The following is a 24,449-nucleotide window of genomic DNA, read 5'->3' as shown; positions in this document are numbered from 1 at the left end:
AGGATCTTTGTCTTACAGGTGTTTAGTGTAAGGCCCATGTTTTCGTACGCCTCGGTGAAGATGTTGACGAAGACGGAGTCAACTATTTGTGATAGGGTTCAGGAATCTGAGGTAGTGGGTGCAGCTGTTCTGCAGACCTGACTGGCTCATTGACAATCGTTGAAAGGGTATTTATGTCATGGGCAACTGGTATTCTTCCCATTCAGCACTAGACATCCCTGAAAGCTAATGTTCTAATGGGTAGGGTGGTCCTAGCAGTGTTGTGCCTATCAGTGCTCTGCTGGGTGTGTGTTTTTAGCCAAGTAAAGTCTGGCAATCCCCTCTGCACAGACCTTAGGGTCTCTGCGCCTTGCATTTTCCAGCCTCTTACAGAAGCGGGTGTGTCCCTTCAGGGTGAGAGCGTGTTCTCCATATTAGAATAGCAAATCTTTCTGTTTATATTTGTGCGCCATTTTATTTGAATTGGTTTTTACACTACCGTTAAACAATCCCAATCCTAACATGATGCCATGAGCCAATTGAAGGTAAAAGAGAATAATAAGAACATAAGAAATAGAAACAGGAGTAGGCCATACGGCTCCTTGAACCTGCTCCACCATTCAATAAGATCATGGCTGATCATTCACCTCAGTACTCCTTTCCTGCTTTCTCTCCATACCTCTTAATCCCTTTAGCCATAAGGGCCATATCTAACTCTCTCTTGAATATATCCAATGAGCTGGCATCAACAACTCTCTGTCGTAGAGAATTCCACAGGCTAACAACTCTCTGAGTGAAGAAGTTTCTCCTCATCTCAGTCCTAAATGGCTTACTCCTTATCCTTAGACTATGTCCCCTGGTTCTGGACTCCCCCATCATCGGGAACATTCTTCCTGCATCTAACCTGTTCAGTCCGTCAGAATTTTATATGTTTCTATGAGATCCCCTCTCATCCTACTAAACTCCAGTGAATACAGGCCCAGTCGATCCAGTCTCTCCTCATATGTCAGTCCTGCCATCCCGGGAATCAGTCTGATGAACCTTCGCTGCACTCCCTCAATAGCAAGAATGTCCTTCCTCAGATTAGGAGACCAAAACTGAACACAATATTCCAGGTGAGGACTCACCAAGGCCCAGTACAACTGCAGGAAGACCTCCCTGCTCCTATACTCAAATCCCCTAGCTATGAAGGCCAACATACCATTTGCCTTCTTCACCGCCTGCTGTTCCTGCATGCCAACTTTCAATGACTGATGTACCATGACACCCAGGTCTCATTGCACCTCCTCTTTTCCTAATCTGCTGCCATTCAGATAATATTCTGCCGTCGTGTTTTTGCCATCAAAGTGGATAACCTCACATTTATCCACATTATACTGCATCTGCCATGCGTTTGCCCGCTCACCTAACCTGTCCAAGTCACCCTGCAGCCTCTTAGTGTCCTCCTCACAGCTCACACCGCCACCCAGCTTAGTGTCATCTGCAAACTTGGAGATATTACTCTCAATTCCTTCATCTAAATCATTAATGTATATTGAAAATAGCTGGGGTCCCAGCACTGAACCCTGCGGCACCCCACTAGTCACTGCCTGCCATTCTGAAAAGGACCCATTTATCCCAACTCTCTGCTTCCTGTCTGCCACCAGTTCTCGATCCACGTCAATACATTATCCCCAATACCATGTGCTTTAATTTTGCACACGAATCTCTTGTGTGGGACCTTGTCAAAAGCCTTTTGAAAGACCAAATACACCACATCCACTGGTTCTCCCTTGTCCACTCTACCAGTTACATCCTCAAAAAATGCTAGAAGATTTGTCAAGCTTGATTTTCCTTTCATAAATCCAAGCTGACTTGGACCGATCTTGTCACTGCTTTCCAAATGCGCTGCTATTTCATCTTTAATAATTGATTCCAAAATTTTCCCCACTGCTGATGTCAGGCTAACCGATCTATAATGATCAATTTTCTCTCTCCCTCCATTCTAAATAAGTGGTGTTACATTAGCTACCCTCCAGTCCATAGGAACTGATCCTGAGTCGATAGACTGTTGGAAAATGATCACCAGTGCATCCACTATTTCTAGGGCCACTTCCTTAAGTACTCTGAGATGCAGACTATCAGGCCCCGGGGATTTATCGGCCTTCAATCCCATCAATTTCCGTAACACAATTTCCTGCCTAATAAGATATCCTTCAGTTCCTCCTTCTCACTAGACCCTCGGTCCCCTAGTATTTCCGGAAGGTTATTTGTGTCTTCCTTTGTGAAGACAGAAACAAAATATTTGTTCAATTGGTCTGCCAGTTCTTTGTTCCCCATTATAAATTCACCTGATTCTGACTGCAAGGGACCTACATTTGTCTTCACTAATCTTTTTCTCTTCACATATCTATAGAAGCTTTTGCAGTCAGTTTTTATGTTCCCAGCAAGCTTCCTCTCATACTCTATTTCCCCCTCCTAATTAAACCCTTTGTCCTCCTCTGCTGTATTACAAAATTCTCCCAGTCCTCATTTGCTCCTTTTTCTGGCCAATTTATATGCCTCTTCCTTGGATTTAACACTATCCTTAATTTCCCTTGTTAGCCACGGTTGAGCCACCTTCTCCGTTTTATTTTTACTCCAGATGGGGATGTACAATTGTTGAAGTTCATCCATGTGATCTTTAAATGTTTGCCATTGCCTATCCACCGTCAACCCTTTAAGTACCATTCGCCAGTCTATTCTAGCCAATTCACGTCTCATACCATCGAAGTTACCTTTCCTTAAGTTCAGGACCCTAGTGTCTGAATTAACTGTGTCACTCTCCATTTTAATAAAGAATGTTACCATATTATGGTCACTCTTCTCCAAGGGGCCTCGCACAACAAGATTGCTAATTAGTCCTTTCTCATTCCACATCACCCAGTCTAGGATGGCCAGCCCTCTAGCTGGTTCCTCGACATATTGGTCTAGAAACCCATCCCTAATACACTCCAGGAAATCCTTCCCCACCGCATTGCTACCAGTTTGGTTAGCCCAATCTATATGTAGATTAAAGTCGCCCATGATAACTGCTGTACTTTTGTTGCACGCATCCCTAATTTCTTGTTTGATGCTGTCCCCAACCTCACTACTACTGTTTGGTGGCCTGTACACAACTCCCACTAGCGTTTTCTGCCCTTTGGTATCCGCAGCTCCACCCATTCCACATCATCCAAGCTAATGTCCTTCCTTACTATTGCGTTAATTGCCTCTTTAACCAGCAACGCCACCCCACCTCCTTTTCCTTTCTGTCCATCAAGCTGCAGCTCCAAGCAGATGATGACTCACTCTCAGGACTCAAACCTGGCAAGTACTGTAAATAGAACGGCGCCTTTCACAGGCAGAACTGTTGAACATGAATCTGCCCAGGGCAGAGCGTACAGGCCCATCAGTCCTTTAACTCAGAGTCCGCCAAGAGGTGCAAACATAAGTCGAGTAGCACCATGCTGGCGTTGCGGAGGTAATCACAGGGGTCATCAGTGTCGGTTCAGAGACTATGTGTGCAAAGGCTGCAGCACAAAGGGCCACCTCCAGCGAATGTGCAAAAGAGCTGTGACTCACCACATCGAAGAGGAGTCAGCTGATGGCTGGGAATCCAGCGCGGATTATGAGGTGATAGCTAGAGAGGCAGCTCAGTCCTGGACGAAGTGTATGGAGTATATACCTTCACCACAGATTGTCCTCCAGTGATAATGGAAGTTGAGATAAATGGCGTTCCAATCTTCATGGAAGTGGATATGGGGGCGAGTCAGTCAGTAATGAGCCTTTGCGAGGCTATGGAACGATCAAGCTGAATGACCCAAACTGGTCCCGGTTCAGGCAAAGCTGCGCACCTACACCAAGGAACTGATATCAGTTGCTAGTAGTGCGAATGTAAGTGTATCCCATGATGGCGCGGTGCACAATTTACCATTGTGGATTGTTTCAGGTGATGGACCAACGCTACTTGGAAGAAGATGAATGGGGAAGATTCATTGGAACTGGGAAGACTTCATCACTCCAGCGATCGACAGCTCCCATGCTCAAAGGCAGAACAAGCCCCCACCTTCGGTTGGACCAGGCATGGAGAGCAGATCCGCGTAGCTCCCGAGGCACAGACCGCTCATCACGACTACATGGTGATGATCCGGCCGAGGAGACCCGAACGCACTTTCCCGGTTTCAGTGGCAGGAATCCTGGGGAAGAAGATTGGATCTGAGTGCGCCTTCCCAGCTTCAGTGGCAGAATCCCTGGGAAAGAAGATCACGGCAGTCGACATCATGGACAGGGAAAAGATGGGGTCCAAACCACGAGGTGCAGTGCTAATGGAGCAACAACACGTGGTTCCACGCAACCAAGACGATTGGGGTAAAAGTAGTAAGGCCATTTTAAAGGAGGCCAGCAACCCGCCATTTTTGAATGAACTGCTTGAAATTGGTAACCAATGTAAAAGTCCAGCTGTAACGAGCAAAATGTTGTTGAGCGATATCGGGTGCAAATTACAATCAGCCAATGTAGCGGGCGAACACCTAACGGTCGTATACAGATCCAGCGGGCTACCCAATGCTGTAGCCTGCATCCCCAGGACCAGAACGATGTATCATAAAGTGTCCCCACAGCTGACAGAAGTAGACAAGCTGCAGAGTAAACGATCCCTGGTAATGATACCCTGCCTCAGATCAGTTTAACATTGCAGGCACCCGATGGCATGAACCGCCAGGGGCCAGAAACAGTAAACTGCGCCTATGCTCGCAGTCGGCTACCGTCGCCCACCACCCGGGTGGAAAAGGTGCAGCCCACAAACCCACTCGCCACCCCAACAATGCCCAAGAGCGAAGGGCCACCCGCAACGGCTCCTCCGAACGGGACCTGGACCAGCCAGGATCCCAAACTAGAGAGTGCTCACAACGGTGCCCTCAAGGAAAGTGAGTCAGCAGTCCCCTGCGAACTGCTCGACAAGAGGAGGCAGCCCCACCGTCGCTTCGACGAAACGCTCACTCACTCATACCGCTTCCCAGGGAGCAGCAACGACTCTGTGCAAACGAAAAGGACAGGGAGGTCACAGACAGCTGTCTTTGGGCCTGCCCGACACGAGGAGTAAAGGCAAGAGCCCTGAGCTCTGGCAAATAGAGCAAAATGAGCTCACCTCGCCCACAGACCGATTAGCATAGGGCGCTGCGCCACCACCAGACGACCCGGATCTCATCCGGCCGTGCTGGAACTAGACTGTCCTTGTGTACCTGTACTGCGATACGTGTACTAATCATGTACCACACAAAAAGAAACACAACTGTAAACCACCTAACAAATGTATCAAGATGTAAATGTAAAGCCCATGTGATGAACTTGAATTCAACTTGCCTGTAACGGGCCATTAGCATGATCTGTGTGTGGGGGGGGGGAGAATGGAGTAGTCACAACCAGAAACCACGGGGACCTCCACTGGCAACAAATCTCACCACCAACCCACCCAAGCTAGAAGCGACCGTCCAATGGTCAACCAGGAAGAGCAAAGCCCAGGTTGTTTCTATGTGGACTCACCCCTAACGGTTTATATAAACGAAGTAACTATTTGTAATATACTTTTCTTTGACAGATAGGCGTCCCCAGCCCCGCCCTCCCGCCACCACACCCCCCCCATCCCCTGTATATGTGGACTTGTATTTACCCTGTACAGCCAACAGAAGGCTCATCCCCTGGAGTCCCAAGGGATCCCATAATCCGTTGGAAGCACAGGTATTTAAGGAGGCTTCACAGGTTGGTGAGGCACCCTGGAGACCTGCAATAAAAGACTAAGGTCACACTTTACTTTGAGCTCACAGTGTTCAGTCTGACTCTTTCTCCATATACAACAACTGCCGATGAGATACAGATAGCGAACCCAAAGATGCAGAGAACAGTGGGCATCCTGGAGAAATTTTCAGAGGGAGCTGACTGGGAAACTTTTGTGGAGCGACTTGACCAATACTTTGTGGCCAAAGAGCTAGATGGGGAAGAATGCGCTGCCAAACGAAGGGCGATCCTCCTCACCATCTGTGGGGCACCAACGTATGGCCTCATGAAGAATCTGTTCACTCCAGCGAAACCACGGAGAAATCGTACGATGATTTGTGCACACTGGTCCGAGAGCAATTGAACCCGATGGAAGGCGTTGTGATGGCGAGATATCGGTTCTACACCTACAAAAGGTCTGAAGGCCAGGAAGTGGCGAGTTATTTCACCGAGCTAAGACGCCTTGCAGGACATTGTGAATTTGAAGGACATTTGGAGCACATGCTCAGAGATTTTTTCGTACTTGGCATTGGCCACGAAACCATACCTCGCAAACTTTTGACTGTCGAGACCCCAACCTTGAGTAAGGCCATAGCGATAGTCCGGGCGTTCATTGCAACGAGTGACAATAAATCTCTCAGTACACAAGTACTGTGAACAAAGTGATGTTGTTTTCGAATCGTAAAGTACAGGGCAGGTCACACATACCTGCAGCTGCACGTCCGCAGATGACTCAGAGTTCACCATCAAGGCTGATGAATGCAAGGCCATTAACACCTTGTTGGCGCTGCGGGGGTGATCATCGTTTCCATTCATGCCGATTCAAAGAGTACGTTTGCAAGGGCTGTGGAACAAGGGACACCTCAACGAATGTGCAGACGAGCTGCAAAGCCTGTTAAACCAGCAAACCACCATGTTGCAGAGGAGGACAGATCGACGGAGGATCACGACGAACCAGAGCCTCAGATAGAGGAGGCAGAGGTACATGGGGTACACACATTCACCATGAATTGTCCCCTGATAATGCTGAATGCTGAACTAAATGGACTCCCGGTGTCAATGGAGCTGGACACGGGCGTGAGCCAATCCATCATGGGCAAAAAGACTTTCGAAAGGTTGTGGTGCAACAAGACTTCAAGGCCACTCTTAACTCCAGTTCGCATGAAACTAAGAACTTACGCTAAAGAACTGATTCCTGTAATCAGCAGTGCTCCTATAAAGGTCTCCTACGATGGAGCGATGCACAAGCTACCACTCTGGGTGGTACTGGGCGATGGTCCCATGATGTTCGGCAGGAGCTGGCTGGAACTGGGACGACGTTCGAGCGCTATCGCCCGCTGATGACACTTTGTGTGCCCAGGTCTTAAACAAATTTCCTTCACTGTTCAAACCAGACATCGGGAAATTCCAAAGAGCAAAAGTGCAGATCCATCTAATTCCGGGGGCGCGACCCATCCATCACAAGGCGAGAGCAGTACCATACATGATGAGCGAAAGGGTAGAGATCGAGCTAGACCGGCTGCAACGAGAGGGCATCATTTCACCGATCGAGTTCAGCGAGTGGGCCAGTCCTATTGTCCCAGTCCTCAAGGGAGACGGCACCATCAGAATCTGTGGCGATTACAAAGTAACTATCAATCGTTTCTCCCTGCAGGACCAAGTACCCACTACCAAACACCGACGACCTCTTTGCAACGCTGGCGGGAGGAACGACGTTCACGAAGCTGGATCTGACTTCAGCCTACATGACGAAGGAACTGGAGGAATCATCAAAGGCCCTCACCTGCATCAACATGCGCAAAGATCTTTTTTGTTTATAACAGATGCCCGTTTGGAATCCGATCAGCGGCGGTAATATTCCAGAGAAACATGGAAAGTTTACTGAAGTCGGTCTCGCACACCGTGGTCTTCCAGGACGACATCTTGGTCACAGGTCGGAACACAGTCGAGCATCTGCAGAACCTGGAGGAGGTTCTTAGTCGACTCAACTACATGGGGCTCAGGTTAAAACGCTCAAAGTGCGTTTTCCTGGCGCCTGAAGCAGAGTTCTTGGGAAGGAGGATTGCGGCGGATGGCATCAGGCCCACCAACGCGAAGACGGAGGCAATCAAGAATGCACTGAGGCCACAGTACGTGACGGAGCTGCGGTCATTTCTGGGACTCCTGAACTACTTTGGTAACTTCTTACTGGGTCTCAGCACACTGCTAGAACCACAACATGTCTTACTACGAAAAGGGGGCGAATGGGTTTGGGGCAAAAGCCAAGAAAATGCCTTTGTAAAAGCGAGAAAATTGTTATGCTCAAAAAATTGCTTGTGTTGTATGATCCATGTAAGCGTTTGGTACTAGCATGTGATGCATCATATGGTGTCGGGTGTGTATTACAACAAGCTAAGGATTCCGGGAAACTGCAACTGGTTGCTTATGCATCGTGAAGTCTTTCTAAAGCCGAGAAAGCCTACAGCATGATTGAGAAAGAAACGTTAGCGTGTGTCTATGGGGTAAAGAAAATGCATCAATGTTCGGGCTAAAATTCGAATTGGAAACTGACCATAAGCCACTAATATCCCTGTTTTCCGAGAGTAAAGGGATAAATACCAATGCATCGGCCCACATCCAGAGATGGGCGCTCACATTGTCCGCATACAACTACGCCATCCACCACAGGTCAGGCACAGAAAACTGCGCCGATGCCCTCAGTAGGCTGCCATTGTCCACTACGGGGCTGGAAATGGCACAGCCCGCAGATCTAGCCATGGTTATGGAAGCATTTGAGAGTGAGAAATCACCTGTCACTGCCTGAGAGATCAAAAATTGGACAAGCCAGGACCCCTTATTATCTCGAATCAAAAGCTGTGTGCTTCACGGGAGCTGGTACAGTGTCCCAGTGGAAATGCAGGAAGAGATAAAGCCGTTCCAGCGGTGCAAAAGTGAAATGTATATACAGGAAGATCTGTGGGACAATCGAGTAATGGTCCCCAAGAAGGACAGAGACACCTTCATTAATGACCTCCACAGTACCCACCCAGGCATAGTAATGATGAAAGCGATAGCCAGATTCCACATGTGGCCGCCTGGTATCGATGTGAACTTAGAGCCCTGCGTTCACAGATGTAATATATGCTCACAGTTAAGCAGTGTACCCAGGGAGGCGCCGCTAAGTTTATGGTCTTGGCACTCCAAACAGTGGTCTAGGGTACATGTCGATTATGCAGGCCCGTTCTTGGGTAAAATGTTCCTTGTGGTTGTAGGCACGTACTCCAAGTGGATTGACTGTGAGATAATGTCGGCTAGTACGTCCGCTGCCATTACTGAAAGCCTGCGGGTCATGTTTGCCACTCACGGCTTACCCGATGTCCTGGTGAGCGACAACGGGCCATGTTTTACCAGGGCTGAGTTCAAAGAATTCATGACCCGTAACGGGATCAAACATGTCACATCTGCCTTAAACCAGTGTCCAATGGTCAGGCAGAGAGAACAGTGCAAACCATCAAGCAAGGCTTGAAGAGGGTAACTGAAGGCTCACTGCAGAATCGCCTATCCCGAGTCCTGCTGAGCTCACTCACTGGGATCCCACCTGCTGAACTGCTCATGAAAAGGCTCTTATTAGATCACCCTGATCTACATGAACAGGTAGAGAGCAGGCGGCTTCAACAAAGTGCATACCATGATAGCGCGATAGTGTCACGCGAGATTGTAATCAATGATCCTGTATTTGTATTATTATGGACAAGGTCCCAAGTGGCTTCCTGGCACTGTCGTGACCAAAGAGGGGAACAGGGTATTTTGGGTCAAACTTTCAAATAGACTCATTCACCGGGAACACTTGGGCCAAATCAAACTCAGATTCACGGACTATCCTGAGCAACCCACCTTGGGCCCTACCTTTTTTGATCCACCAACATACACACCAGTGGCAACTGGCACCACGGTTGACCACAAAGCAGAACCATCATCCACAGCAACCCTGCAGGGCCCAACTCACCAGGCAGCCCAGCAAGGCCAGCTGCACAGCATCCCAGCGAGGGCCCAACAAATGATTCAACAATACCAGCTTTCACACCGTGATGATCAACCAGGGCAAGAATGGCCCCAGATCGACTCACATTGTAAATAGTTACACTATTGACTTTGGAGTAGGAGTGTTGTTATATATGTGGACTTGTATTTACTCTGTACAGCCACAAGAGGGCTCATCCCCTGGAGTCCCAAGGGATCCCTTGGGAACACAGGTATTTAAGGAGACTTCACAGGTTTGAGAGGCACTCTGGAGACCAAGACTAAGGTCACACTTTACTTTGAGCTCACAGTGTTCAGTCTGACTCTTTCTCCATACATGACACAGGTTACCGTCAATGTATGAGTCAATTTGCATTAAAGACTTGGGGGGGGAAGTGATGTCATGTATGTAGACCATGTACACTAACTGTACAGTCTCATAAGGTGTCCACCATAGGGCACTGCGGTTGGAGACCTGAGGGTCACCTGCATAGGTGTGCAGGGCCCAGTATAAAAGGCTGCCCACCATGCTTGTGCCTCATTCTGGCGTTACAATAAATGCGACTAAGGTCATGTAATATCTGTAAGCTTGTAATGTTTGTAGCTCTACACTGTGGATGGGGACGCATTGTGTACTGCAACTGCAGAGTTAATAATTAAACAGAACCAGGCAGGTTCCGGAGGCTTCTGAGAGAGCTGCCTGCCATGTAGAAAGCTGTGTGTGCTGTGCTCTGTGAATATATCACAGTTGGTGACTGAGATGGGATTTTTTGGATGATTTAAAGCTTAAATTTTGTTGGGAAAGAATTCAGCCAGCCGACAGAGAGACTTTGGAAGTTTCTGTCTTTGGAAAAAGCTACAAAATCTGAGGTAAAATACAGCACACGATGTGAACAGCTAGAGATTAAAATGGCAGGTGTAATCGGACATTTGGGGGAATATAGACATAACCGGGAACTTTTTAAAGCGTATGTGGATCGGCTAGAAATGTATTTCACTGCAAATAACATAATCGAAGTTCCAGACAATGCAGTCCAGGACCGGGCTGTGTTGGAACGTAAGAAAGCGATCGACTTATCGGATGCGGGTCCGGCATTGTACGAAACCCTTAGAAATCTGCTTGTGCCTGACGAGCCAAAGGACACAATGCTTAAAGAGATTTTAATGAAGCTGGAGCAGCACTATAACCCCAAACCGTTAGAAATTGCTGAAAGCTATCGTTTTGGGATTCGAAATCAAAAGACTAATGAATGTATCAGTGATTACATCGTAGCATTAACAAAGCTATCGATGCACTGTAATTTTGGAAATTTTCAAAACCGAGCATTACGGGATCGTTTTGATTGTGGGGTGAAAAATGATGTGGTCAGAAGGAAGTTATTGATGACGGATGACTTGACTTTTGAGATTGCTTGTCAGACAGCGAGGTCGATGGACATGGCCGAACAATATTCCAAGAATTAAATAATAATTACGGTCATCAGTCAACCGAGGTAAATCACCTGCAGGTTCAAAGGAAAAGACGGTGGGGGCCCAAAGTCTCAGAAACTGGAAATTCTAACAAAGCGTCAAAGTCGTGCTATAGGTGCCTGGGACAATACATTGCTCAAAGTTGTCCATACGTGAAGGAAGAGTGTTTCTTCTGCAGGAAGACTGGGCATCTTGCGAAGGCATGCCGACTGAAGGGTAAACCAGCTTTCAAAGCTATGAGTCCAGCGTTCAAAGCTATGAGTAGAAATTCCAAGAGACTACATAGCATGGAAGAATAACAATAGGACGAGGAGATGTTAGAGTTAAACGTCATCAGGAGCACGAGATTAATGGACAGCGATTCAGAAAGCATCAAAATCCACATAGATGTTGCGGGATTCAAGATACGAATGGAAATTGACACAGATGCATCCGTGAGTGTAGTACCGGAGTCACTGTACCGCGACAAATTGTGTGATTTCCAACTGGAGAAATCCAAGATAGAGCTGCGAGGCTACTCGGGAGAGAAAATTCCTGTGGTAGGTCGTATCACCGTACCGGTGAAATATAAAGATCAATTTCAGAACTTGACTCTAATAGTAGTGAAAGGAGACAAGTCTGCCTTACCAGGAAGAAATTGGTTGAGCTCACTGAAGCTGGATTGGAGTAAGATTTTCTGTGTGGAAGCGAGATTTTCATCAACGGATGAGGTTATCAAGCAGTATCCGAAGGTGTTCTGCGAAACGGGCAGTCCGATCTAAGGCTTCAAGGCGAGTGTCAGGGTACAGAAGGACGCTAGATCAGTTTACTACAAGCCACGTTCTGTACCATATGCACTCAAGGAGAAAGCTGAGCAAGAACTCAAAAGACTAGAGACTGAGAACATTATTTGTAAGATAGATTGATGTAGTTGGGCTACACCCATTGTTGAGGTACCGAAGTCTGATGGTAAGGTAAGATAGTATGGTGATTATAAAGTAATCGTGAACCAGGTTCTAGAGGGTAATGTCCCCAATACATTGCCAAATATAGAAGATTTGTTCACAACACTGACAGGTGGTCAGATCTTCTCAAAGCTGGATCTTACGAATGCCAATTACAGCTTGATCTAGATGAGGAGTCCAAGTCATGTTTGACCATAAATACTCATCTAGGCCTATATCAATTTAATAGGCTACCGTTTGAAGTGTCTTCCGCCCCTGCCATATTCCAAGGGCTGATGAGCCAGATTTTGCAAGGTATTGAAGGGGCAGTATGTTATTTGGATGACATGCTAATTTCAGCACCATATAGGCAAATTCATAATAAAATATTGAATGAAGTCCTCAAACGGCTAGAGAAGCACATAGTACGAGTGTCTGCTCGTAAGTGTGAGTTATTTAAAAACTCAGTGGAGTACTTAGGGTACAGAGTAGACAAAGATGGTTTACATCCAACCATGGGAAAAATTGGATGCAATTAGAAATGCACCCACTCCCAGGAATGTCACTGAACTTCGTTCATTCTTGGGTCTTTTGAACTATTATGGGAAGTTCCTACCAAATTTGGCTACAGTATTGCATCCACTGAATGAACTTTTGAAAAAACAGGTCCATTGGAAGTGGTCAAAAAAATGTGATAGAGCATTCAAGGAGTGTAAAAGCAAATTGGTAGAGAGCACCATGTTAGTTCAATATGACATATCTAAGGAGATTAAGCTAGCATGTGATGTCTCTCCATATGGAGTTGGGGCAGTGATCTCTCATGTATCAAGTAGTGGGGAGGAGAGACCAATTGCTTTTGCTTCACGCACTCTCAGTGCCAGTGAGAGTAATTATGCACAAATTGAAAGGGAATCTTTGGCATTAATTTTTGGGGTCAAGAAGTTTCACAAATATTTGTATGGTCGTAAGTTTACCATCGTTACAGACCATAAGCCCCTAACAGCAATCTTCCATCAAAAGTCCCCAGTTCCAACATTAGCTGCAGCCCGAATGCAGAGATGGGCTTTGATTTTGTCAGCATATACATATGATATTGAATACAGATGATCAGCTGATCACAGTAATGCTGATGCAATGTCTAGATTACCTTCCCCATCACAAGTTGCACCCGATAGGGAAGAAGTATTTTATTTTTCATTCATTGATGAACTGCCAGTCACAGCTGAAGAGATTGGTAGAGCAACCAAACGTGACCCAGTGATGTCAAAGGTGGATGAGTATATTGCAAATGGTGGCCAAACCAGGTAACAGACAAAGATATACATCATTCTTTATTCGTAGGAGTGAATTATCAGTCGATAAAGATTGTATCATGTGGGGTGCAAGAGTGGTTACACCAAATAAATTTAAGTCAAAATTATTAGGAGACCTCCATGACCAGCACCTGGGAATGTACTTGACCAAAGAGTTTTGCACGCAGTTATTTATGGTGGCCAGGTCTTGATAAAGATATAGAGTACATCGTGAGTCAGTGTACGACATGTCAATCGGTAAGCAAGCAACCACCACCAGTACCATTACAGCCATGGGAATGGCCTCCCAGGGTGTGGCAAAGGCTACATATTGATTTTGCTGAGTTAGAAGGACAACAATTGTTCATTGTGATTGATAGCCATTCGAAGTGGGTTGAGGTGTTTCCAATGTGGAAAATAACAAGTAAAACATTGGACATTTTACAAAAATTATTTTCTTCATTTGGCCTCCCCCTGAAGAGATTGTTTCAGATAATGGACCACAATTTCGTTCAGAAGAATTTGCACAATTCACAAGCAAAAATGGTGTGAAACATACCAAGGTTCCACCATACCATCCTGCTTCGAATGGTGCAGCAGAGTGCACTGTACAAATTGTAAAATGTGCCCTCATAAAACAAATGTTAGATCCAAATCCAAGGAAACGACAGTTGTCATTGGATCACAAATTGGCTAATTTTTTGATTACATATTGAAATACTCCTCATACAGCTACTGGTAGAACACCAGCAGAGTTGTTTCTCAAACGACAGCCACGAACCAGATTCTCATTGTTAAAACCAAATTTGGCACAGTCCGTAGAAGAGACACAATTAAGACAGAAAGAGATTCATGATAGAGGTAGAGTAAAAGAGAGAAGTGTGAAATTAAACCAGAAGGTGAGAGTGAAGAACCATCACCATAAATGGTTAAAGTGGTTACCAGGAAGAGTGGTGAAGATATTTGGACCTCGCACATATTTGGTAAAAGATGTTTGATAATGGACAGGTTAGGTTTGTTCATATTGATCGTATTTTACCTACAGACATGAAAGGAGTTGAAGGTGGGAATGATTCAATTATTTCTGACTCATCAGATAGCTTTGATATACCAGTAGCAAATCCTAAATCCAATGTACTGGAAACAAATCCAGGAATGAATCAGAATGAAAGTCTGAGTCCGAGTCAGGCAAACAAAGAGCCTGAAGTTAGAGTGAGTTCAAATGAAAATCAAGGAAATTCCGTGGAGGAAAACGTTCCTCAGGATGAGCCTCGAATGAGTTTAGATTCGACACCATGTTTGGAAGGTTCTGTTTGAGAGCGAAGGTATCCTCTTCGAAACAGAAAACAAGTGGTAAAGTTAAATTTGTAAATATGGAAAAATAAATAAGTTTATATCCTGTGTTATATATAAACATGAAAGTTATGTATGATGTTTGTTATAATAACTTCTTCATTAAGGAGGGAGAAGTGTAATGTCTGTAAGCTTGTAATGTTTGTAGCTCCACACTGTGGATGTGGACGTATTGTGTACTGCAAGTGCAGAGTTAATAATTAAACAGAACCAGGCAGATTCCGGAGGCTTCCGAGAGAGCTGCCTGCCATGTAGGAAGCTGTGTGTGCTGTGCTCAGTGAATATATCACAGGTCACAACAGCTCACATAATTAGACAAGCCGCAGAGTAAACAATTCCCAGAGAGAAGAGGCACCGGTAATGATACCCTGCTTCAGATCGGTTTAACATTGCAGGCACCCGATGGCAAGAACCGCCACGGGCCAGAAACTAGACCTTGTGGAATCATTCATAAGAGTATTAAAGACATAACACTCCCCATAACCTCTTATTGTTTAAGAAACTGCCTATTTCTGTCTTAAATTTATTCAATGCCCCAGCTCTCTGAGGCAGTGAATTCCACAGATTTGCAACCCTCTGAGAGAAGAAATTTCTCCTTATCTCTGTTTTAAGTGGGCAGCCCCTTATTCTAAGATTGTGCCCTCTAGTTCTAGTCTCCTCTATCAGTGGAAACATCCTCTCTGCATCCACCTTGTCAAGCCCCCTCATAATCTTATACGTTTCGACAAGATCACCTCTCATTGTTCTGAATTCCAATGAGTGGAGGCCCAACCTACTCATCCTTTCCTCATAAGTCAACCCCCTCATCCCCAGAATCAACCTAAATTTTTCATTACCTCTACATATGTTTTCCCTCAATTCGGCATTTTACAGCCTTCTGGACTCAATATTGAGTTCAATAATTTGAGAGCATAACCTCTGTCCCCATTTTTTCGGACAGCAACTGTTGACAATTCTGCCGTTCCCATTTGCACCTCCTCTAGACCCACCTTTTGTTTTTTTATTGTCCCATTACCATCTCCTTTTGCCTCGCACCATCATCCCTTTTGTCATTTAATCTCTCCTGCCTTCCCTATCACACTCCTTGCCTTTTGTGCTTTCCCCCACCCCTCGCACTTTCCCTGCCCCTGCCCCTGCACTTGCTTAAAAACCTGTTACATTTCCAACTTTTTCCAGTTCTGGCAAAAGGTCTGCAACCTGTAATGTTAACTCTGTTTCTCTCTCCGCAGATGCTGCCTGACCCGCTGAGTGTTTCCAGCATTTTCTGTTTTTATCGTGTTTTCCCTCATCGATTTGATTCTGAAGTGTGGAATTGCCCACATGGAAAGACCGGGGGCATGTAACAATATCTCAGCGTTCCGTGGTGTCGACACCAGCAACCAACACACTGCAGAAACAGTCCACTGTCAGTGCAGCTCTCATTTCAATAAAGGGGCCTACTTATAGTGTAAGCAGACATCCTGGATTAAATTTTGAAACACATCTGTCTACTTTCATTTAAAAAAATAAAAATAATCTCATCAAAGGCTTAACTGTGCCCAAGTTAAATATCCGGGGAAACAATTCTCGCATTCCCCCTCCCTCCCAAGAAAACTGTTTCTCACGGTTGCCATGGAAACCCAGAGGCAGGCACTCCATTAGACGGATCAGCGCACAGCTAGATCAACGTAGCATTTACAGCCGAGTTCCCAGGAGCATTTCTCCTCAACCTGTCATTTTAATTCTGATAACTATATCAGCCGAAGCTCAACAATAACAGCGGACGGCTTGCCTCGTTAGGCGCTCCCCGCTGCTCGCACTGTGTACGAGTCCTGTTGTCACTCGTACACGATTGGCTCGCGGCAAGAGGCAACAACATTCCCACACCAGCTTTCCATTATCTCCCTCTGCGTGGCTTTCTTTGTTTCTCTTTTATTTTTCCCGTCGCACACGACAACAAAAAAAAGCACCAAGCAAGCTGCACGAAGCTGGTAATAAACCGGAGGGACAAGAAGATCAGCACAAAATCCAATTTCAGGGTTGTGATTCTCTGAGACACCATCACTAAAATCTCAGCTGGTTATTCCATTTGACTTCTGCTCATATTTTTCACACACGCTGTTATGCAGTTGTCAATAATATGTTGTCTGGAGTGCGAGAGAGATGTCACCTTAACGTATCCTGACTTGACAACATAAACTGCAAGGTGGAGTTTGTAAGTTAGCAGTAGGCTGCTGAATGAAAGGTTGTTTAAAATCAGTTTGTTTTCCTTTATCATTTGCCGCTGATTATCGGAGACCTGAACTGCACCACAAGAAGCATATTTATAAGATCAGACATTGACACAATGGGGCCGACAGTACAAGCCCCCTCATAATCTTATACGTTTCGACAAGATCACCTCTCATTGTTCTGAATTCCAATGAGTGGAGGCCCAACCTACTCAACCTTTCCTCATAAGTCAACCCCCTCATCCCCAGAATCAACCTAAATTTTTCATTACCTCTACATATGTTTTCTCTCAATTCGGCATTTTACAGCCTTCTGGACTCAATATTGAGTTCAATAATTTGAGAGCATAACCTCTGTCCCCATTTTTTCGGACAGCAACTGTTGACAATTCTGCCGTTCCCATTTGCACCTCTTCTAGACCCACCTTTTGTTTGTTAACGCTCCTGTGAAGCACCTTGGGACATTTCACCGCGTTAAAGGCACTATTTAAATACTAGTTGTTGTCTGCCCCTGCCCCTGCACTTGAAAATCCTGCAGTGCGATGGCTGCCGTTGCCTTGCGTTATCAAGCATGGTGGCCTGAGGCCTACTCAGAGGCCAACGCGCTCAGTGTTGAACATTGTGGGCCTGCAGTCCTGCCAGCAACCAGAGCCGACACACACGCCACATGCAGGGCTCATTAATGGGATTATTGTATGATCCTTCAACTTATTCAAATGATGCCCAAGCCTGGTAAACAGCTCAAGCACAGTGCCACTAACAAATGGCCCTGCAAGGGAGGCCTGGATCAATTTTTAATGGATTTTTCAAATCTGGGTGGCACTTTCGTTTCAATAAGAGCAATCCTGCATTCTCCTTCCCTTCTTTCTTGTCCTTCAAAGATCGGTTGTTGAAAGCGGTTGTTGTGCTGGTGACTTGACTACTTCAACTCACTCCTAGCCGGCCTTCCACATTCTACCCTATGTAAACTTGGGATCATCCAAAACTCGGCTGCCCATGTCTTAACTCGCACCAAGTCCCGCTCACCCATCACCCCCGTGCTCGCTGACCTACAATAGCTGCCGGTTAAGCAACGGCTCATTTTTAAAATTCTCATCCTTGTTCGCCAATCCCTCCATGGCCTCGCCCCTCCCTATCTCTGTGATCTCCTCCAGTCCCACAACCCGCCCCGATATCTCTGCGCTCCTCCAATTCTGGCCTCTTCAGCACCCCTGATTATAATTGCTCAACCATTGATGGCTGCACCTTCAGCTGCCTGAGCTCTGGAACTCTCTCCCTCAACCTTTCCGCCTCTCTACCTCTCTTTCTAGCTTTAAGATGCTCCTTAAAACCTATCTAGAATCATAGAAAAGAATCATAGAATGGTTACAGCACAGAAGAAGGCCATTCGGCCCATCGAGCCCATGCTGGCTCTCTGCCAGGGTACCTCAGCTAGTCCCACTCTCCCACCCTTTCCACCTCTTCGACCAAGCTTTTAGTCACCTGCCCTAATTTCTCCGTGTGTGGCTCATTGCCAAATTTTGTTTGTTAACGCTCCTGAGAAGCACCTTGGGACGTTTCACTGCGTTAAAGGCGCTATTTAAATACTAGTTGTTGTCTGCCCCTGCCCCTGCACTTGCTTATAATTTGCTGCGTCTCTAACTTTTGCCAGTTCTGACAAAGGGTCAGAAACGTTAACTTTGTTGCTGCCTGACCCGCTGAGTATTTCGAGCATTTTCTGCTTTTATTTCAAGATGCTGTTGTTGTTGTTGTTGTTGGTGGTGCCTCTGTGACTTGCTGCCCTCCCAGCCTATCAAGGGATTGCCAGAAAATGATGCTCAATAGCTGCCCTTGCATTACAGCCCCCGATGGGTCTTTTGCTATACTGTGTGCCTGTAGTTACTGGAATTGTAGCACTACAAGCTTCAGAATCAAAATGTTTTTACACAGTATTACATGTTATTTACAGCCCAGAAACAGGCCATTCACCCCATAGGTCCGTGCCAGTGTTTATGCTCCACACCAGCCTCCTCCCACCCCTCTTCATCTCACCCTATCAGCATATCCTTCTATTCCTTTCTCCCTCCCGTAGTTTATCTAGCTTTTGCTTAAATGCCTCTATACTATTTGACCTCAACCACTCCCTGTGGTAGCGAGTTCCACATTCTCACCAGCCTCTGGGTAAAGAAGTTTCTCCCGAATTCCCTATTGGATTTATTAGTTCTGGTCTCGCCCGCAAATGGAAACATCTTCTCTACGTCTACTCTATCAAACCTTTTCATAACCTTAAAGACCTCTACCAGGTCACCCCTCCAGCCTTCTATTCTCTAGACAAAAGAGCCCCGGCCCGTTCAACCTATAATTGCTCAGTTCTGGTATCATTCTGGTAAATCTTTCTTGCACCTTCTGCTGTCCTTTTTATAATATGGAGACCAGAACGGTTCACATTACTCCAAGTGTGGGCGAACCATTGCCTATGTCAGCTGCTGGTATGTATTCATGCATTCATGTATCTTGCATCCCTATCGCTCTCTCCACAGAAGTGTCCTGTGGAATTGGCGAAGTTAAAATCAAAAAGGAGAACGACTTGCATTTATATAGCGCCTTTCACAACCTCAGGACGTCCCAAAGTGCTTCAAAGCCAATGAAATACCTTTGAAGTGTTGTCATTCATCATCATAGGCAGTCCCTCGAAGACGAGGAAGACTTGCTTCCACTCTAAAAGTGAGTTCTCAGATGGCTGAACAGTCCAATATGGGAATTGCAGTCTCTGTCACAGGTGGGACAGACAGTGGTTGAACGAAAGGGTGGGTGGGGAGTCTGATTCGCCGTACACTCCTTCCACTGCCTACGCTTGCTCTTGGCGATGAGACTCGAGGTGCTCAGCGCCCTCCCGGATTCACTTCCTCTACTTAGGGCGGTCTTTGGCCAGGGACTCCCAGGTGTCGGTGGGGATGTTGCACTTTATCAGGGAGGCTTTGAGGGTGTCCTTGAAACGTTTCCTCTGCCGACCTGTGGCTCGCTTGCCATGTGGGAGTTCCGAGTAGAGCGCTTGCTTTGGGAGTCTCGTGTCGGGCACGCGGACAATGTGGCCCGCCCAGCGGAGCCGGTCGAGTGTGGTCAGTGCTTCAATGTTGTCACTATTGTAATCTAGGGAAATGAGGCAGCCAATTTGCCCACAGCAAGCTCCCACAAACAGCAATGTAATAATGACCAGTTTTAGTGATGTTGGTTGAGGGATAAATATTGGCCAGGACACCAGGGGAGAACTTCCCTGCTCTGCCATTGGATCTTTTGCAGACAGGGCCTGGGTTTAATGTCTCATCTGAAAGATGGCAGCTCTGATAATCCGTCAGGAGTGTGAACCTGGATTATGCGCTCAGCTCTCTGGAGTGGGACTTGAACCCGCAACCTTCTGACTCACAGGTGAGAGATGCCATTGAGCCACGGCTGCCACAGTTGGGCCTCATTGTGTCTGTCTCTAGGAAGGGGTCCAGATATAATAACTGAACGGTAAAGAAATGTACCATATTCAAGATGGTCCCGCCTCTCTTCCTTTAGCGCCCCCACCCGTCCATCTCGTGCTATTTGATGGAGCGTGGCGCACTTCAAAGCATTGACCAGTGTTGTCGTTGCCCTGTCTCCTGGGGATTGACTCAAAGGCTGGTTTGACTGTGAGGAAGTGTGTTGCTTCTGTACCAGCCCTCCTTTCTGAAGGAGGAGTCGTCATTGCGTACACTGTGTGAGTGAGGATGGACCCCTGTCCTTGCAGTGTTTCCCGTCCTCTCTTTTTATGCTCATCTGAAAATCATTACAACAGTTTCCATTCTGTAAGCGGCAAAAGTTAGCCGGCTTATTACAGGACCAGAACTGCTCAGATGAATGCTCGCTGTGAATGACGATGAATCCTTACTCCCCAAAATGATAGCAGATGGGTCTCAGATTCACACCCGAGGACTTGGTGTGTATGTAGGTCACACCACACAGAACTGCTTCAACACATAGTGCTTCTCGCTCCTTCTCTCACTCTATATATCGTTTTATCATTTTCTCAATCTCTTATTCTCTCCCGCTCTTATTCTGTCACACTCACTTATTCTCCGACTGACACTATTTTACTGTCGGGATCTGGAATTCTCCGCCCGAAAAGTGGTGGAAATAATTAAAAAAGGTTGCTGCATGGGTTCGTGAGGATGACGAACTCACAGGGTTATGGACAAACAGTGGGGATGTGGGACTGAACACGCTCGCTCTTTCAAAGGGCCAGCACAGACACAACGGGCTGAATGGTCCCCTCCTGTGCTGTAGAAGGGGCCAAAATTCATCACCTCATCGCCCACTGCCTGAAGATCCGCCCAGTGCCACTTTCGACGTGGCCTGGAGCGGGCGGGAGGGAAGAGCCACCAAAAACCGCCCGCCAACGTCAGCGGACGGCCGAGTGGCGCAACTGAGCTCCCGCCCGCCGAGCTCCCAGATTCCTGCGGGCGGGAGTCGGCGAGAGTCGGCGGCAGAACGGGGGGGGGGGGGGTGGAGCGCTGGCTGGAGGCTGGTCTGTCCCCGACGGTGAGTCTGCAGAACCTGAAAAAAGGTAAGTGAACATTTTCTTTAAATTTCAACAGCGACTTACCTGGATGGGGTCCCCTGGAGATCTTCCGATGGGATTTTTTATTTTTTGCTGCTGAATTTTTTTTCCAGGTCTTCGACCCTCCGTGGGGCCCGACTCCATCCTCGGCGGCAACTGGGCGGCAAGCGCCTCTGCCGCCGAGAATGCGACCTTCCGCCCGCTGCCGCCCAGATTGGCGGCGTACGTCGTCCATTTGGCGCCCGCCGACGTTCGTGGGATCTCGGCACTTGGGTGGGCGGAGGCCTTGCTGAAAATTGGCCCCTATGATTCTATGATTAACCCGTTTAAATTCATTGAGTTGACACCAATCACAAAATCTAGGCTGTCGCCTCTCTTAATGAAGACCTGATTGTAACCCCCCCTGCTGGAAGAGTTTTGGCGGGGGGCGGGGGGGTTAAGCTGGCGAAGGGGCATTTGCAGCAGGACCACGATGCGCTCCCGTCCCCCTCGTCTGAACCTGCTGGGATTCAGGCATGGGAAGGCCGCCCGTCCCCTCAGAGGATCAGGGGGCCTAATTTAAATGTTGACGTTGTGTCGCGATAACGGCATGGTGACACGCCCGCCATTTTAACTGGAGGCCCGCGCAATCTTGAACCCGTGAGCAAAGCTGCAGGAGGCTTTGCAAAGATTCCTTGTGGGTTAGGAGAAGCAGGAGTTCTTCAGCCTTCTCCCGCGCTCTCCCCTGAACAAGAAGTTTCCTGATCCCCCACCCCTCTCCCTGCAATTCCTGAGTAACCTGACCAGGGTCCGTTTCCACGGGTACCCGGCAGCGGCCTGACTCCCTACGAGTTGCGACGCCCTCCTGCTGGTTTTCGGGTGCGAGTTGGAATCGGAGGCTGCCAATGAGTTACAATGTCCAGGCCTCGCATTCCGGGGCCAGACGGATTGCCGCTCACTTCAGTACCCCGATCCCCGCTCCGAGTTACAATCGGAGCTCCCACCCCTCGCTCGGTCTCACTCGCTCTCAATCCGTTTCGTTCACTCTCTTTCACTTACTCATTCACCTGATCACTTCCATCTCACACAGGCGGCTCCTCACACTCACACCTCCCCTGACACACAGAAAGAGATATTGCAATTCTCACTCAGTAATTGGATTGGATTCAAAATCATTTTCCACTGTTCAAACCCTGCGCAACACCCAAATACGTATAACGTATTCCAGGCACACAATGTTGCAGGTTAACTGATGACCCTCAGGCTTTTGAATACATTACAGACTTAGCTCCAGAGATTGCCATTGTCAAAATGCTAATTAACCCTGGACTTCTACTCTTCTTGGGAACACCCTTCCAAAACCCCTTCACCACCTTTTTCTCCTTTACAACTCACCTCTCCTTTTTTTATATTCGTTCCTGGGATGTGGGCATCACTGACAAGGCCAGCATTTATTGCCCATCCCTAATTGCCCTTGAGAAGGTGGTGGTGAGCCGCCTTCTTGAACCGCTGAAGTCCGTGTGGTGAAGGAGCTCCCACAGTGCTGTTAGGGAGGGAGTTACAGGATTTTGACCCAGCAACGATGAAGGAACAGCGATATAATTCCAAGTCAGGATGGTGTGTGATTGGAGGGGAACGTGGAGGTGGTGGTGTTCCCATGCGCCTGCTGCCCTTATCTTTCTAGGTGGTAAAGATCGCGGGTTTGGGAGGTGCTGCCAAAAAAACTGGCGAGTTGCTGCATTGCATCTTGTAGATGGTACACACTGCAGCCACGGTGCGCTGGTGGTGGAGGGAGTGAATGTTGAAGGTGGTGAATGGGGTGTCAATCAAGTGGGCTGTTTTGTCCTGGATGGTGTCAAGCTTCCTCAGTGTTGTTGGAGCTTCACTCATCCAGGCAAGTGGAGAGCATTCCATCACACTCCTGACTTGTGCCTTGTAGATGGTGGAAAGGCTTTGGGGAGTCAGGAGGTGAGACACTCACCGCAGAACACCCAGCCTCTGACCTGCTCTTGTTGCCACGATATTTAGAAACATAGAAACATAGAACAATAGGAAATAGGTGCAGGAGTAGGCCATTTGGCCCTTCGAGCCTGCACCGCCATTCAATATGATCATGGCTGATCATGCAACTTCAGTACCCCATTCCTGCTTTCTCTCCATATCCCTTGATCCCTTTAGTCATAAGGGCTACATCTTACTTCTTTTTGAATAGATCGAACAAACTGGCCTCAACAACTTTCTGTGGTAGAGAATTCCACAGGTTCATAATTCTCTGAGTGAAGAAGTTTCTCCTCATCTTGGTCCTAAATGGCTTACCCCTTATCCTTAAACTGTGACCCCTGGTCCTGGACTTTCCCAACATTGGGAACATTCTTCCTGGATCTCACCTGTCCAATCCCGTCAGAATTTTATATGTTTCAATGAGATCACCTCTGATTCTTCTAAATTCCAGTGAATATAAATCTAAGTCGATCCAGTCTTTCGTCATATGTCAGTCCTGCCATCCCAGGAATCAGTCTGGTGAACCTTCAATGCACTCCCTCAATAGTAAGAATGTCCTTCCTTAGATTAGGTGACCAAAACTGAACACAATACTCCAGGTGAGGCCTCACCAAGGCCCTGTACAACTGCAGTAAGAGCTCCCTGCTCCTATACTCAGATCCTCTCACTATGAAGGCCAACATGCCATTTGCCTGCTTCACCACGTGCTATACTTGCATGCCAACTTTCAATGACTGATGTACCATGACACCCAGGTCTAGTTGCACCTCCCCTTTTCCTAATCTGCCGCCATTCAGATAATATTCTGCCTTCCTGTTTTTGCCACCAAATTGGATAACCTCACATTTATCTACATTATACTGCATCTGCCATGCATTTGCCCACTCACCTTGCCTCTCCAAGTCACACT

Source organism: Pristiophorus japonicus, chromosome 9 (genome assembly GCF_044704955.1).
Source record: "Pristiophorus japonicus isolate sPriJap1 chromosome 9, sPriJap1.hap1, whole genome shotgun sequence".
Taxonomy (NCBI): Eukaryota; Metazoa; Chordata; class Chondrichthyes; family Pristiophoridae; genus Pristiophorus; species Pristiophorus japonicus.
This window is presented reverse-complemented; position numbering follows the sequence as displayed.